Source organism: Alligator sinensis, unplaced genomic scaffold, assembly GCF_000455745.1.
Source record: "Alligator sinensis unplaced genomic scaffold, ASM45574v1 scaffold650_1, whole genome shotgun sequence".
Classification (NCBI taxonomy): Eukaryota; Metazoa; Chordata; order Crocodylia; family Alligatoridae; genus Alligator; species Alligator sinensis.
Window position 1 is genome coordinate 854,494 of NW_005842674.1, and position 17,782 is coordinate 872,275.

At 52.9% G+C, this 17,782-nt stretch overlaps 1 non-coding gene across 1 annotated transcript; it reads right to left on the reverse strand.

Moving 5' to 3' along the window:
* Positions 1 to 4,616: 4,616 nt before the first annotated feature.
* TRNAG-CCC lies at positions 4,617 to 4,687 on the reverse strand. Its single transcript has one exon. It is a non-coding gene; the product is annotated as a tRNA-Gly (tRNA).
* Positions 4,688 to 17,782: the final 13,095 nt, after the last annotated feature.

Below are 17,782 nucleotides of genomic sequence, written 5' to 3' on the forward strand. Positions count from 1 at the left end.
AAAAAAAAAAAAAAAACACATCTCTCTAGACACACACACAGACAGAATGATCTGTACCTAATCACCAGGGATCTTGGCTTTCTCTGATTTTAAAAAAAATCCCCAGTTTTCAGTTAAAAACAAAAAAGTAACCCCAAATCTACATTTTTTTCTGTGATTTTTAAATGAAACACCACTAATACATAAATATATCTATAGTAGTGTTTCATTTTAATCACTGGAAAATGTGGATTTGGGGTTACTTTTTTAACTGAAAATTGGGGATTTTTTTTAAATCGGAGAGAACCAGGATCTCTGCTAATCACCCCCTGGAAGAGCTCACACATCCCTGCAGGAGCTGCCATCACTTGGGAGAGATGCAGGCCCCTCTAACCGCAGCCTTCTTTGGGGTCTAGAACTGCAGGAAGTGTCCCGGGGGTGGCGGGATTCCCCTTCTCTGCAGCTGGGTAGCGAGCAGCAGGGGCAAATCATCACGGCTACCTCCCCGCCACCTCCCATGCCCTGGCCACCCCTAGCCACCACCTCCCCCAGCCCTCACCTGTTTAACATGTGATGGAGCTTGAGTGGCTCCGAGGATTTTCCCCTGCAGGCTGGGGAGCATGATGGGCCCCTGTCCCTAGGGGGCACCTTGCATTAATCCCCCTCTCCCACTGACTGAACACTTTGCTCACTTCCAGCAAACACCTGCCTTTGCACTGCTCTGGCCTTGGCAAGGCTGGAGACTGCTGGGGAAGCTGAAGAGACCCCTGGTCTCCATGGTCCTGGATGATTGTGGGGACTGACTGGTGCTGGCAGGTGTCACAGATCACCCAGGGGGACTCTTCACTGTCACAGTCTTTACATGCAATATTGGATCAGTCCTTAGGGCAGTGGAGACAGCACTTCAAGGCAGGGGCCCAAGCTCCACCAACGTGGACCAGGCCTTGCAGTGCTGCTCCGACCACGTGCATTGGGAAGTGAGCTCCTGCTTTCCCAAAGGCCTCTCGGCTGGCAGTGGGAATACAACCTCTGTAACCAGGCAAGTTTCTCTTTGTACATTTTCATGTCTCTGAGCTTCCCAAATTCTTCCCCTGGCTCTTGGCTCCTCATGGGCTCTGCCCCAGCTGCACCTATACCCACTTGTGCTGCTCCATGCTCACCTTCATGAGCTCCCCCTGCTTTGGAGACCTGTCCAGCCCATCTAACCTGCATGGCTCAGGAGCCAAGGACCTGTCTCCTCCCATCTCCCTGGGAGCATCCTAGGCTGCTCCAGGCCAGCAGGACCTTCCTTAGATTCATAGATTGTAGAGTCGGAAGGGACCACAATGGATCATCGTGTCCGACCCCCTGCCCCTGGCAGGAAAGAGGACTGAGGTCAGACGACCCCAGCCAGGTGACTATCTAGCCTCCTCTTGAAGACCTCCAAGCTAGGTGACAGCACCACCTCTCTTGGAAGCCCATTCCAGATCCTGGCCAGCCTTACTGTGAAAAATGTCTTCCTAATATCTAACCTAAATCCACTCTCAACTAGTTTACACCCGTTATTCCTAGTCACTCCCTGGGGCGCCTTAGTAAACAGTGCTTCCCCTATTCCCTGTTGACCTCCCCTAATAAATTTATAAGCAGCCTCCTTGAGAGGCTGCTGCTCCGCTCTGTTCAGGGTTGCTGCACCCTGGGGTAGTGAAGGGAACTCACAGGTCAGACCCAGTGCTGCTGGCACAGGGAAAGCCCTCCTCCTGCCCTGCGCTGGCACTGCTGAGGCAGCCACATGCTTCACATGTGGGAGAGGAGAGAGGAGGAAGAGTCAGTCCCACCATCCTGTCCATGGAGCTGGAGCTGAGCCCCAGGGACTCTGCCCTGCCTGCAGTGGGGGTCACTGCTCTGGGCAGAGGCCCCATGGGTGTTGCTCCCTGAGGACCTGGGTCTGGATTCAGGGCTAAGGAGAGGAGGAGGCAATACCAGGGCAGTCTGCTCCAAGCTGTGAGATGGGCTTCCAGGGGGCACCAGGAGAGCAGGAAAAGCCAATATGATGAGCACCGGTCCTCATTGATCATTGCCACACAGCACGACAAGACCCAGCCAAGACTGGGATCTTTCTGCCAGGCAGTGGAGACGTGTAGGGGGTACATGGCAGTGTATGTGCACCCCCTGAGAGCACCAGTGCACCCCCTGATCATCTGTGCTCACTGCTTAGGTGATAAGCAGGGGGGGGTTGGCATGAGCGCCAGTGCCCGCCCCCCGCCCACGATTGCTGCAGCTGCTCCTGGAAGTGGCTGCAGTGATAAGCCAGGGGAGATCCCCCTCTAGGCAGTGAGATCTGCTCTGGGGGGATCCCCCTCCAGGCAGAGGGATTGGCTATGGGGGACCGCCCCAGGCAACAAAACTGGTTGCAGCAGGGGCATGTGCCCCCCCTGATTAAGATGGCACCGTTCACCCATGTTGCTGGGGGCTGCCCGCCTATGTGAGAGTGATCAGGGCAGCTCCCCCCAGCACTGCCCATTCAGAGCCTGCTGCCACCTGAGCACAGGGCTGTGCAGGTCTTGGGGGGGCAAACCCCACACATGGACCCTGTCCTGACCTGCAGCAAGGACACACGGAAGCCCACCCCCACAGCCCAATGTGTATTCACTCCCCACTGGCCCCAGGTTCCTCCTCTGCCCCTGCACAGACCTCGGGACACCCCCAGCCCAAGCCCCAGCACCACCTGGAATGGAGCAGCTCCTTGTCCTGCCCATTCCCCAGCCCCTGCCTGCGGGACCATCCCAGAGACCCTGCAGCCCTAGAGATTGCTTCATCCTTATCCCACAGCCTCTACCTCCCTGTGCCATCCCTGCCCTCCCTTTTTCTATTAAGAAGTGAAGCTGGTGGTGTCCCACAGACACTGCCTATGTCTTGCCCTGGGTATGTCCTGCTGCCAATCGGAGCTCCAGCAGAGGAAGTGAAGAGCCCCAGGGCAGGGAGCAGCACCGGAGGGCATGTGCAGGCAGTGAGAGGGGCTGTGGGGGGTCAGTGGGGAGCTGTGTCCCCTGTGGATGTTGCAGATTAAAGCAGGTGTTGGACCTCGATATCCTGTTTCTGGCAGTGTTAAAGAGAGTTCGTGAGTGGGTACTGGATGCAGAATAAGTAACCGGGATTTGGGGAATGGATCCAATGAACTCAAAGTTTCTACTAGGGGCTTGGTGGACAAGGGAGGACGGGCACAGCCCTGAGGTCTGCCCAGCCCTGATGGCCCAACTGTCCCCACAGAGAGCAGCCTTGGGGTCATCTTCACTTTCCCTCCTGCCCCACAAACTATGGGGATCCAGCTGGCTACAGAAACCCTCTGTCACAGCTCCCCCTGCCAAGGCTCACACCTGCCCCCCACCTGCACCACATCCTGCAGCCCCTGCCTTCACCCAGCATGGCCCAGGTCCCCTCCCCGTGGCCCCTCCAGTGCTCCCACAGCACTGACTCCCCACGGCATCCACAGGGTACAGCCCCACACTGCTGCTGCCCACCCCACTATGCAATGCAAAGATGGGGGTGGGCTGAGAGGCATGTGCCAGGGTGTGGGGGGAGGGTCAGGCAGGGCATGAACACACTTCTAGCCCCGGGCAGGAGCCTGTGGAGCCACCTGCATGTCCCATCCTGGAGTGAGGACTCTCCCTGGCATTGGGGCTCATCCCGAGCTGGATGAGCTCCTGCCCCAATTCATGCCCACGGGTTTTCCCTGTGCCACGGGGAGCAGCTCCCCTGCACTTCCTGCTTCTGGATCGGGGGGGGGGGGGGGTGGGCAGGAGCAAGTCCCAGGGTGCAGGGGGTCTGGGCTGATGCCCCCAAGCAGGGGCCAGCAGTGCCCAGGTGCAGGCAGGGGGAGCGCAGGGGGTGAAGAGGGGGCAGCCCCGACAGGTCTGTGCAGGGTCAGGGCAGGAGCCTGGAGGCTATGGGGGGAGTGGCCACTGGGTGGAGGGGCACTGTGTGGGCCAGATGCAGATGGGCTGTGGGGGTCAGAGGTAATTCAGGATGGAAAGAGCTGAGCTGTTCCACTCAATTTGGAGCTGAAATTTAGGATTTAGTGTCCAAAGTGCTGGCTTTCCCAGCAAGAATCCAGCTTTGAACTTCGCTCTTATTCCCTCCTCCCGTTTCCTTACTGCCAACTGCATTTCTCAATGGACAGCTGACCTTTTTTGTCAAGACTGAAGTAAAATTAAAGCATTAAATATATGGGGTTTCTCTTTCTTGCACTAATCATTTTCCTTGCTGGGCAAGGCAAGGGGTGAAGGCTTCACTTTTGTTCATCTTCCTTTTACTTGTAGCATCCTCTCAGTGCTGTTGAAATAATCTAAAGAGTAATTCTCAGCCAGGGTGATTGGGCACCCTGGGATACCATGAGATAGTTTTAAGGGTGCCACATAATATTAGCACTGCTAGTTGTGTATACATTTATACGTGATTCATAAAATAAATCCAGAAGTTTCAGGAAGGAATCCATAATGTCAAAATAAGCTGACCTATTCTGCCCTTTCTGAGATCTTTGCACTGGAAGATCTGTTTTATTTTTTTTTTAAGTCAAGAAATCAGTGAAGGTTACCAACCAACATCTTTCTGAGGGACAATATTGAGTTGTTAAGGCATGCAAGACATTTACTACAAGCTTCTGCACTGGCTGGGAATTGAACCCAGGTCTCCTGCATGGGAGGCAGGAATTCTACCATTGAACCACCAGTACTTGGTAGGGATAATTTTTTGTCCAAGTCCTTAAAAAGAAAAGGTAAAGCTGATCCTTCCTTCCATTCTGATTCACTCCAAGTAAGAACAAGTACAACGTTTTGGGTGATCTTCACTCTCGTGATCCAAATCTGATCAAGCATCACTGGCCAGAACTGAAAGAAAAGGCCTGCAGTAGAAAAAAGAGGAAACACTATAACCGTGGGGAAGTGATTGGGCTACTTGTTGTGTGTTTGTTTCTTTGTCTTGGCTGCCACGAGGACCCCAGATCCCTTTCTGAGCTCCTGCTCTCCATGTGATGCCCTCCTTCCCTGCGATGGGTGCTGCGGGGATCCTGCAGTGATTAAAAGCATCCGGGATGTGGGCGGCCAAGGGGCTGGATGGATATAGCAGAGACTCCCACCTGTCTGGTGTCTGTGCCACAGGCCGGGCATTTGGCTGCTCCTTTTCCTTTTCCTGTCTTGATTCTTGCAGGAATCCTTCCCTGGCCCCAGGGCAAGAGGAGGGCTATGACCATGGAGCGAAGGAGAGCGAGCCCAGAGCAGAATAGCTTTCATGGGGAGTTTGCCTCCTCTCGGCATCTCCCCTCAGTCTGGGAGAGGAGAGCGTGAGTTCCCAGCTCCAAGGGCCCAGGGCTTCCTTCCACCATTGTTACAACACACTTGTCACACAATCAGTGCTACACGCTCGTGCACCCATGGCACACCAGTGACACAAATATGCATGTGTATCACCTGCTAATCAGAGTTGGGGGAATTGGAGGAGTTGATCCATCCTGGTGCTACAGGGCAGGATGGAGTGCTGACCCAGCCTGGAGACGTGGAGGGGTGGGGGGAGAGCAATTAATCCTATTTGACCCAGACCTGTGCATTTCAAATGCACTGGTGGGGATGCAGACAGAATGCTTGGACTGGCATGGTCTCCATGGGGCCTGGCTGAGGGCCCAGCATAGATTGTAAGGCTGGAAGGGACCTCAGAAGATCATTAGGTCCAGCCCCCTGCACCAGGCAGGAAAGACAGGTGGAGTCAGGTAACTCCAACAAGGTGACTGTCCAGTTTCCTCTGTAAGATTTCCAGGGTAGGCTATTGCATCACTTCTGGAGGGAGCTTATTCCACAGTCTGGACACCCTGACTGTGAAAAAGGTTTTCCTAACGTTGAGCCTAAAACAGCCTTCCTGGAGTTTGTAGCCATTACTCCTCATTCTCCCAAGGGCACCCAGGTGAACAGTCATTCACCAAGTGCCTGATGCACTCCCCTGACATAGCAGTAAGCTGCTACCAGGTCCCCTCTCAGTCTTCTCTTTTTCAGGCTGGAGAGTTCCTGGTCCCTCAGCCTTTCCCCATATGGCTTGCCTTGCAAGTCTCTAATCATACAGGTGGCTCTTCTTTGGACTCTCTCAAGTCTTACCACTCTTTGTTAAAGTGCAGTACCCAGAACTGGATGCAGTACTCCATTTGGGGTTTCACCAGTGCCAAGTGGAGCAAAAGAATCACCTCCTTGGTTTTGCTGGAGATGCATCGATTGATGCATGCCAGAGTATTATTTGACCTGCTGGCAACAGAGTCACACTGCCAGCTCATATTCATGCTGTGGTCTATTATTACCCCCAGGTACTTTTCATTCATACTGCTGCCAAGCCTGTAGGTGTTCAGGGGATTGATTGTTCATCCCCAGGTAGAGCACTTTGCATTTCTCGAAGTTGAACTTCATCTGGTTCTGACTTGTCCAACTTGCTAGCCTGCCTAGATCCACCTGTATTTGTAGCCTATCTTCAAGCATGACCACACTTCCCCATAACGTGGTGTCATCTGCAAATTTGGCCACTAAGCTGTTCACCCCCTCATCCAAATCATTGATAAAGATGTTGAAAAGTACAGAACCAAGCACCAACCCTTGTGGGACACCACTGCCCACTTCTCACCAAGACAACACAGATCCATTCATTAGGGCTCTCTCGCACAGTTCCGTGCAGTAGGGCTCTCTGGATCCTATCCTGCAGCCAGCTTGGTACCCACCTAACCATCTCAAAGTTAAGCCCATGAGAACATTGTGGGATACCAGATCAAGAGCTTTTTGGAAGTCAAGGTATACAATGTTAACCTCTTCTCTCTTATCCAGGTGGCAGGTTACCTGATCATAAAAAGGGATGAGATTGGAAAGACAAGACCTGCCCACCACAAAGCCATGCTGGCTCTCATTCAGAATCTTAACTTCTGCAAGCCTATCGCACATGGACTCTTTAATGAATTTTTCCAGGATTTTCCCTGGGATAGAAGTTAGGCTAATTGGCCTATAGTTACCCAGGTCCTCCCTTCTTGAAGAAGGGCACAACATTGGCCCTCTTCTGGTCTTCAGGGACCTCTTGAGAGCTCCATGAGTTTTGGAAGAGTTTCACCAGGGGCTCCACGATGACATTGGCCAGCTCCTTCAGTACCCTCGGATGGAGTTCATCCAGTCCTGCTGACTTATATATGTCTAATTTCTGTAACTGGTCACACACCAGTTCTACAGCAATGGTAGGAAGGCAGTCATTTCTGTCCTGCTCATTCTGTACCCTATCCAGCATGATTTTCCCCAGGGCCTGGTGAAATACCAAGGCAAAGTAGTCATTCATGAGTTCAGTTTTCTTCTGAGTATTGGTAACCAGCTGCCCTGAGTTGTTGAGCAGTGGCCCATGTGGTGAGCCAGCAGGGGGTGCTCCTGCACCGAGCCACCCACCTCACTGCACCCGACCACCTTTCAGGCTCCGAGTGCCTCCTTGGGGGCGCCTCACATCTGGCTGACCCCCTTCCTGGAGCAAACCCACTAGCTTGGGGGTAGAGTTGCCACTACCCAAGGACGGGCTTGATCCTGGCACTTTTCGCCCTGGGAAACACAGGCCTAGTAGCCTTTGAGAGTACTTGACTCACTTCAACAACATGGGGTGCTTCCCTCCATTGGAAGCACAAGTAGTGGTCTCCCTTAGTCAGCCAAACCAAGAGGACCCCAAGGCATAATCTACACCCACTCCCAATATGTCTCCCACACTACGTACAAAGGAGAACTTTATTGCTTACAAGGAGTAGGGTTGGAATAGGGTACAGAGTTGAGTAGTATCAGAGAAATCCCATAGAGCAAACAGGGTGGCTGGAGTAGCCTTTGTTCACGCATCTGAGTTACTGCAAGCCGTATATCTAGTTAGATCTCAGATAGCTTACTCACAAGTATCATCCAGAGGCAGGTGTGGATTCCCTCTGGAGGCAAGCAGTTCACTGATCATGAGTTTCGAGAAAGAGAGCAACTTTCAGATGGTACAGCTCTTCTCTCTCTCTGAGTTTTCCACAGGGCTACTGCTTCCTTCTCCTAGGCAGTCCTTAACTTATATAGCCCTTATGACCTCATTTACTTGGTCCAATGGAGACCAGCACTTGTTGGCTGTCAGCCACCTAATTTGAAGTGCATCACTGGTTTCTGGGCAGACTGGCAGTCTCTAGCCCACTAGAGAGCCCAAGCCCCTCACCCAGGTATGTGATGCCAGTCGCGTAGGCAGAGGGAGCAGGTTTCCCCCCTCCCTCAGGAATGTATCCAGCTCAGGTTACCTAAAGAGATAGAGTAAGGTGTGTACCCTCTGCAGGGCCCATACTAACCAAATTGTCACAGAGCAGAGTTTTTGGGGAGAAAAAGAGGTGACTTTCTGCCACAGCCCCACATTCCCATTTGCTCTCTTGTGGTTCCCTGCATACCTAAAGAAGGACTTTTTGTTGTTCTTGATTCCCATTGCTAATCTAAGTTCAGTCACCACCTTAGATGCTGCCCAGATTACCCTCTATATTTAAGTTGGTCACCAGGTCATCTCCTTTGGCCAGGAGCAGACAGGCCAGGCTCAGTCAAAGGGATGTGATGGGGGCATGGCAGGTGGGGAGCAGCATCTGGCTACTGATGCTCAGTGTTGCTACCAGTGGGGCAGAGGGAAACTGAGTGTGTGACTGCCCCAGTCCCAGTGTGTGCCCAGGGGTGGTGGGAGTGGCTGCATGTGCCATGGCTTGGACATCCCCCCGTCTGGGCTGGAAAGCATCATGCTGTGGGCCAGATCCAGGGCATAGGCTACATTTTGCCCACCCCTGCAAATATGGGGAAGAGCAAAGGAGAGCAAAGTTCAGGAGAGAGCTGAGCCAGGCAAAAGAGTTGGCGGTGCAAGAACCACCAACTGGAGGCTCTGCTAAGACTTGACCTCAGGCTGCTGGATTCAGAGTCCTGAGTGCTGGCCATTATATCACAGAGCCTGTATAGGTGCTCCCCCACAGCTGTGTGGAGAAGCCTTGCTAGAGGTCACCTGCCCACGGCAGCAAGCCCCCAGGATTCCCAGAGTGTCTGTGGAGAAGAGCTCCTCAAGCTGGTGAGGCAGTCCCAGTTAGGAAAGGCTTCGGAAAGAGGTCTGTCCTCTAGCCATCCATGGAAGGGACGGAAAAAGGCAAGTGCGGAGCTGCTTCCCCTTCCCTCTAGCAGGTGGCTAGAGCAGCAGCAGCAGCAACCATCTGAGTAAGCCCTGGCTTTCATTGGTTTTAGGACAGAGCAAAGCTGTGTTTCAAACAGTTATCCTGGGTTTAATTCCTGGCCCGTGCTGGTCCTTTCCCCTGTCTCCTCCCTGACACCATCTTCCTGCCTTTTGCTTCCCTTCCCTAGCCATGAAGGTCATGAATGCCCAGGAAACCACCCAGGAGCAATGAGATCTACGTCAGCACCCAGAGTGAGTGAGGGAGCCTGAATGCCAGCAAGACTTTTTTCCCTGCCACTCGGTAACTTCCTCAGCGTTCCTTTCAGGCTTGGCAAAGCAGAAGTGACCCAGCATCTTCCTGGACCCTCCGTGTCCTTGGCTGCTCCTGGGCTTCTTTTGTCTCTGGCACTTTCTGTGGCCATCACATGGTCCATGACATCAAAAGGACAGCCCATTCAGGCCCCAAAGCCCACCCCTGATGCTGTGAGACCCACCCTACAGCACATGGGACAGTCAAAACCTATCAGACCTCAGTGCTGGCTCCAGAATTCCCCACCCCAGCACATGATGCGTGACATCAGAAGGCTTGCCTGAAAGTCCCAAATCCCACCCCTCACTCCATGTGTTTCATGGCACCGCCCTAGCCCACCAGGCATAGGCATGGCCTATTGGGTAGCGGGAGGTTGTGACCCCTCTAACAACTCTCTCCACTACTCCTGATCAATCAGTGGGTTTTAGAGGCCTCAGACCTCCCCAAGAATGGCACTGAACCAACTGTAGAGGGGTGGGGCCTAGACTGCAAGCCCATCTGGCCTGTCTGCTTTCCCAACAGGCCCTCTGTTTGTCCGAGACTGTGCTAAGGCAGGCAGGGGCAGAGATTCAGGAGTGAGATGGGTACCAAGGATCCTAACACAGGAGCAGGGGTTGTGAGGCTGCACACACTACTCTCGCTCACTTTCTGCATATGGACATACAGACACACACAAGAGGGTAGGGAGTGAATTCAGGTGGATTTGGATAGACTTGGGAAGTGGGCAGATCCGAATAGGATTCAGTTTAACAGGGCTGTGCAAAATGGCAGCGTTCCGTTTCAACCAGCATTTCAACGTTTTGACAGAACAGCATTCCATTTCACATTTTCTTTTGATTTGAAACAGTTGTTCCATTCCATTTTGTTGAAACAATTTCACCATTTTGATGACGTTTCAATGTTTCACCCGTAGGCTATAATGGGGAAGCTCAAAACAGCCTATAACTTTGTCATTTCTAGCCCGATTTGGATGAAACTTGGAAGCGTGCTAGCCCCTACTGAGGTGCCAAAGCCTGCTAAGTTTAAAGGAGATAAGTGCAGGGGGTCGGGGAAACTGCACCCTGAAGTCCTGAAAGCAAAACTCATGTCATGCGTATGTGTTAATCCACAGTGGGGTCAAAACTGCAGGTGTGATAGCCCCTTCGGATCCCAGAAAGCCTGCCAAGTTTCAAGGAGATAGGTGCAGGGGTTTGGGGGAAACTGTACCTCAAGGTGAGGACAAGCAAAACTCGTGACATGGATGACACTGTGTGTGTTAAGGCGTGGCATGGTAAAAGCTGCAGGGATGGTGGCCCCTGCTGTAGCCATGAAGCCTGCCAGCTGCCAAGAAGATCAGTACAGGGCTTCTGGGTTCTGGGGACCTGCACCTGTGGCTGCTGACAGGCAAAACTTGTGTCATGGGTGCTTGTGCAACTGTGTCTGTCTTGGGGCAGAGGGGTGTGAAAACTGAAGGCCTGCTAGGCATTGCTGTGGCCACAAAGCCTGCCAGCTGTTAAGGAGATAGGTGCAGGGGGGCTCTTGGGCCCTACACCTCTGGCCACAGGCAGGTAAAACTCATAACATGGGTGGGTGACACTGTGTGTGTGTTCAGATGCGCCCTTCTTGGTGCTGGGGCCTGTGCACAATGCAGCAGTGTGCCCCTGTGAGACCTCCTCCCCTACAGCCTTGGTCCAGTCCACCACTGTAAAAAGCAGCAGGTAAAAACTGTGGTGGGCCAGTAGGGGGAGCTCCTGTGTTGAGCCTCCCACCTCACTAGGCCCTTCACCTTCTGGACTCCACGTGTATCTCCAGGGGCGCCTAAGCCCTGGCAGACCCCCTTTCAAGCCGCACCGCAGAGTCCAGAGGTAACGTGTGCTGCCACCACCCCAAGAAGGGACTGTCTGGGGCCTGTTTCCTTGGGGAAACACAGGTCTAATAGGACCCAGTACAAGAACCTGGGGCACTTCCCCAAGTTGGGGGTCAAAAAGGTGAGTTTCCCTTAGTCCACAGACCCAAGGGGCCTCCTACACATAATGAAACCCACCCCTCAATAAGTCTCCCACACCACATACAAAGGAGAACTTTATTGGTTACAGCGGGTAGGGTTAGAATAGGGTCCAGGGGAGAGCAATATCAGAGAAATCCCATCGAGCAAATTCCTGTGGCTGGGGGAGGCTTTGTTCTCCCCTCTTGGTTTCTAGGTGGATCTCCGGTAGCTTACTCACAAGGATCATCCAGAGGCTGTGGGGGATTCCCTCTGGAGGCAAGCACTTCCTTGATCGTGAGTTTTGAGAGAGAGAGCAAGTTTCAGATCATACAGCTCTTCTTTGTTCCTGAGTATCCCTCATGGCTGCTGCCCCCCTCCTCCTGGGCAGTCCTTAACTTATATAGCCCTTGTGACCTCATTTATCTGGTCCAATGGCGTGGCTGTGAGCCAACCAATTTGAAATGCATCACTAGTTGTCGGGTAGACTGTAGCCCACCAGGAAGGAAGCCCCTCACCCAGGTATGTGATGCCAGTCACGTAGGCAGAGGGAGCAGGTTTCCCCGCTCCCTCAGGAATGTATCCAGCTCAGGTTACCCCAAGAGATAAGGTAAAGATGCGTCTCTCTGCTGGGCCCATCCTAATCACAGTTGTCACAGAGCAGAGTTTTTGGGGGAGAAGCAAAGGTGGCTTTCTGCCACAGGGGGTCTGTAGTAGACTCCCACCATTGTGTCCCCTGTGCCGTGTTCCCCACGGATTTTAACCCAGATGGTCTCCAATCGGCCACCCTAGGTGCCAATGTCAGCTTGCAGAGACACGTATCTTTCCTTGACATAGAGAGCTACACCCCCGCCCCTTCTGTCCACTCGATCCGTCCTGTACAGCGTATAGCCATCTGTAACTGTGGTCCAGTTTCTCATGATGGCTGCCAAACCTGGTATCCTTCTATGACCAGGTAACTAACCGTCTGGAGGAGGGACTTGAGTTGATGTCATTTACTTGGACTTCAGTAAAGCTTTGATTATGTTTCCCACATGATTCTCTTGACTAAATTGGAGGCTCCTGGGCTGGACAAGTCTACAGGGAGGTGGGTGGACTGTGGCAGAAGGCCACCTCTGTCTCTCCCCAAAAACTCTTCTTTGTGAGATTTTGGTTAGTATGGGCCCTGCAGGCGGTACACACCCTACCTTATCTCTTTAGGTAACCTGCGCTGGATACATTCCTGAGGGAGGGGGGAACCCGCTCCCTCTGCCTACGTCACTGGCATCACATACCTGGGTGAGGGGCTTGGGCTCCCTAGGACTCTAGAAACCCTGCCAGTCTGCCCGGCAACCAGTGATGCATTTCAAAATGCTTAGCTGGCAGCCAACAGGTGCTGGCCTCCATTTGACCAGGTAAATAAGGGCTATTTAAGTTAAGGACTGCCCAGGAGGAGGGGAAGAAGCCATGATGAAAACTCAGAGAGTGAGAAGAGCTGGACCATCTGAAACTTGCTGTCTTTCAAAACTCGTGGTCAATGAACTGCCTGACTCCAGAGGGAGTCTCCACCTGCTTCTGGATGATCCTTGTGAGTAAGCTACCTGAGATCTAACTAGATATACGGCTTGCAGTAACTCAGATGCGTGACCAAAGGCTCCCCCAGCCACCCTGTTTGCTCTATGGGATTTCTCTGATACTACTCAACTCTGTACCCTATTCCAACCCTACTCCTTGTAAGCAATAAAGTTTGCCTTTGTACCTAGCGTGTGAGACGTATTGGGAGTGGGTCCAGATTATGCCTTGGGGTCCACTTGGTTTGGCTGACTAAGGGAGACCACTACTTGTGCTTCCAACTGAGGGAAGCACCCCAAGTTCTTGAAGTGAGTTGAGTACCCTCGAGGGCTACTAGGCCTGTGTTTCCCAGGGGGCACAGTACCAGGATCAAGTCTGTCTCTGGGTGGTGGCAGCTATACACCTAGGCTAGCGGGCGTGCTCCAGGAAGGGGGTCCGCCAGATGTGAGGCACCCCCAGGGAGGTACTCGGAGCTTGGAAGGTGATGGGGCACCATGAGGTGGGTGGCTCAGTGCAGGAGCACCCCCTGCTGGCCCGCCACACAGCTGGGAGGATGAGGACCAATGGGCACAAGTTAACAGAGGGTAAATTCACAAGATGTGCACAAGAAATAATTTTTTCTCTGTAAGGGTCAACAGTATCTGGACCACGCTCCCAGCGGAGGTGGTGCAGTCGCTCTCCTTGGAGGTGTTCAAGGGGAGGCTGGACAGGCACCTTGTTGAGCTTGTCTGAGCCCAATAATGTCATGCCCATGGAAGGGACCAGACTTGATGATCTTGTAGGTCCCATCCAGCCCTTTGATTCTATGATACACACCCACCCCCATATCTCACCAAACACAGACACCCACAGACACCCATCCCCACTCTGCACCATTCATACACCCCCCATCCACATCACACACACACTTTCACTCACTGGCTTTCTTGCCTGAAGACCAGCTCAGACCTCTTTACTATTCATTCCATCCAGGAAGAGCACACACCAACTGCATGTGCTTCCTCAGCCTGATGAAGGGCATTTCTACCTGAAAGCGTGCAAAGAAGAATTTTTTGAAGTATTTGATTTGGTCTAATAAAAGATACCAGATTTTCAAAAAAAAAACTTGTCACTCTTTGGCTGGCATTCAGGCACCCTCACTAAATCTGTGGGCTGACCTATGGGATCTAATATTTCCTGGGTGGTTTCTGAGGAATTCATGACCTGCAACTATGGAAGGAAAGCTAAAGGCAGGAGGAGGGTGCCAGAGAGTAGAGAGAGGAAGAGGACCAGCATGGGGCAGAAACCAAACCCAGGACAAATGCATGAAATACAGCTTTGCTCAACCCTAAACCACCCCTGAAGGCAGGAGCTTGTGGTTGCTGCTGCTGCTGCTCTCACCAGGGCTGGAGGGAAAGAAAGGAGCTGCGCATGTCCACTTTCCACCCCTTCCGCGGATGGCTAGAGGACTCTTTCTGAAGTCTTGCCCAGTCGGAGGAGTGGGTTTGTTCAGACTGCCTCACCAGCCTGAGGAGCTCTTCCCCACAGACACTCAGGGAGTCTTGGGGACCGGCTGCCTTGGGCAGGTGCCCTCTCGCAAGGTTTCTTCACACAGCCATGAGGTGCTCTGGGAAGGTGCCCTCGCGCAAGGTTTCTTCACACAGCCATGAGGTGCTCCCTGTAACAGTTCTCTGGTGTAATGATCTGAACTATGAATCCAGTAACCTGAGTTCAAGTCTCAGCAGAACCTCTGGTTTGTCCTTCTTGCAACACCAGCTGCTTTGTAAAGAGGTGGCTTGGCTTGGCTCTCTGCTGAACTTCCCCACATTTGCAGAGCTGGGCAAAATACAGCCTATGGCCTGGATCCTGCCCATAGCATGATGCTTTCCAGGTCACGGACTGGGAGCAGTCCAAGCCGTGGCACATACCGCCAGTCCCACCACCCAGGGCACACAGTGGGACTGGGGCAGCCACAGACTCAGTTTCCCCCTGCCCCACTGGCAGCAACACTGAAAATCAGCAGCCAGATGCTGCTCCCCACCTGCCATGGCCCCATCACATCCCCTTGACTGAGCCTGGCCTGCCTGCTGGGTCCTCAGCCAGGCCCCATGGGACCCCGCCAGTCCACCCATTCTGCCTGGCATCCCCAGCAGTGGGCTTGAAATGGATAGTTCTGGGTCAGAAAGGAATTATCGCTCACCCCCACCTCTTCACCCATCGGGGCTGGGTCAGCACCCCATCCTGCCCTGCCGTGCTGTGCCATGCCCAAGTGGATAAACACCCGCAACTTCCCCAACTCTGATTCGCAGGTGTTATACCTGCATGTTTGTGTCATTGCTCTTCTCTCCCTGACTGAGGGTAGATGCCGAGAGGAGGCAAAATTCTCACAACAGCTGTTGTGCTCTGGGCTCTCTCTCCTTCACTACATGATCATCTCCATCCTCTCAGTGTCTTTCACTCTGGGATTCATTTCCCTTCCTTTGTCTGGGAAAGCCTGACTCGGGTTTTCTTCTGACACGGGCACTTAGCTCCCTCCCAGCGAACACCTGCCTTTGTGCTGCTCTGGCCATGGCCAGGCTGCAGAGATAGTGCTGGGGCAGCTGAAGAGACCCCTGGTCTCCACGGTCCAGGGTGAACTGGGGGGACTTCCTGGTGCTGGTGGGTGTCACCAAGCACTGTCCCAGCCTCCTGCAGAGGGTTCGGGATTGAGAGTATGGTCGGGGATAGAAAGGTCAGAAAGGTTTATTGACTTAACAAAAACACAACTACGCGTAATAACAATGCAAACAATGACAGACAAGAACAATTTGCATCGCCAACTTATCGGCAATCCTCTCTGATGCCTGATGTACAATAAGTTTCTCTTTCCACAAAGCTCAGAGAAGTCAGGCGTCCCCGATCAGTGCTGTCCAAGAGGTACTGGGAAGGACCCTGGAATTCAGTCCTTGGGCTCCTCGAGATCCACGGGCCCGCTGATCCAGGTCAACAGCTAACTAATCCTTTTCACTGAGCTGTATCTTCCTTCTGAATGATTTCTGGGTGTTCCAGCCAATTTATAGCTTCTGAACGGTACTGATAACTTACAACCACTCAGATTCTTTTTACTTCAACTGTCCTTAGACTGACCAATAGCAGTACAAGCTTTGCATTCCTTTTGATAAGGTTAATTTGAACTACGCCACAGGGCCTTACTACTTCAAGGCTTTGCTAAATTTACTACGCCTAACTTTATACAAGGGCTTATTACATCTTAAAATTTAATTAGGCTCTTAGCAACACCATATTCCTTAATATCTAAACAAATACAGAAAAACACTTGGCTTAATCTTCATAGAGACTTCAGCAAGCACTTTTATCACACAGACATAATTTTCAGTTGTCAAAAAGCAACCAGAAGGAGTCCTCACCTTCACTGTCTTTACGTGCAATATTGGCTCAGTCCTTCGGGTAGTTGAGGCAGCATCTCTTGAGGCAGGAACCCTAAATCCCCTCCTGACAAATGCAGGACATGCACTCAGGCCCCCATACTGTGACCACTAAGGCAGTTTTCTTAGTTGCTGGAGATAACTGCTCTCCTGGCATGGGCTAGTATCCACAGTGGTAATGTAGTTAACCTCCCACTTGCTGCTCAAGTAGGAAGATCTTGGCTTTATGCGCACTTTATAGAAATGGGAGACTCCTCCCTAGTTTGCTCCTGTGGCTGTATGGCTGAGGGCAAGTGAAACTCTGAGGCATCCTAACCCCAAGCCTCTGGGCATGGGCCTGCATGGAGGATGCCCGCCAAAGGATTTGGAAACATCTGAAGCCCCAGGCCGGCGTGGAGGATGTTTGCCGGTAGGAGGGCCACTTATGGCTCTGGACTGACTCACCAATTTCAAATTGATTTGGCTGATTTGGGTGGAACACAAACATTTCCCTTAAAAAAAAAACAAACCCTCATGCCCCAGGCCCAGGCCCCTGCCCTGCACGGAGCACCTCACCTGACCCTGCTGGGATGGAGGCATCCCTCTGCATCCCTGGGGCAGGATAGCCAGGAACGGCTCCAGCACCACCAGCTCCAGGACCTGCTCCTTGCTGCGGCGCTGAGGCTCCAGTCAGCGCTGGCAGAGCTCCCGCAGCTCCAGGTCCAGGGGCTTTGTCCCAGCAGAGCCTGCCCGGGGTGGAGGGGTGCTGAGAGGGACCTAGTGGGATCTCTTTTCCCCACATGTCTGTCTTCTTTGAGTTTGTGGCATTTTTTAAATTACTGCTGTGAAATACCATGTGTGACTCGTGTGGCGGGCCAGTAGGGGGCACTCCTGTGTTGAGCCGCCCACCTCACTGCGCCCGACCACCTTCCAGCCTCCGAGTGGGCTTCAAACTAGGCTCGCCGGGGGGAGGGGAAGATGAGGGCAGGGGAAGCTGTGGACCACCAAACCATGTGGCACCCACAGGGACAGCCCAGCCTGAAGAAGGAGAACATTGGGAACCTGCAAGCCATGAGGCGGCCAGCAGTACAGCACAGGTAAGCAATAAGCAGGTAAGAAATAAGGGGCCCCTTAGGATTCGGAGCTGGGGGGCAGCAAAGGCACCAGTCCCAGGGTTCAAGCGCCTATATACTAATGCTAGGAGCATGGGGAACAAGCAGGATGAACTAGCGCTCCTGCTTGCACAAAACACCTATGACTTAGTGGGGCTAACGGAAACCTGGTGGGATTCGTCCCACGACTGGGCGGTACATATTGAGGGCTATAGGCTGTACAGAAAGGACGGGGTGGGGAAGAAAGGGGGAGGGGTTGCGCTCTATGTCAATGAGCAATATACATCGACCCTCATCAAGA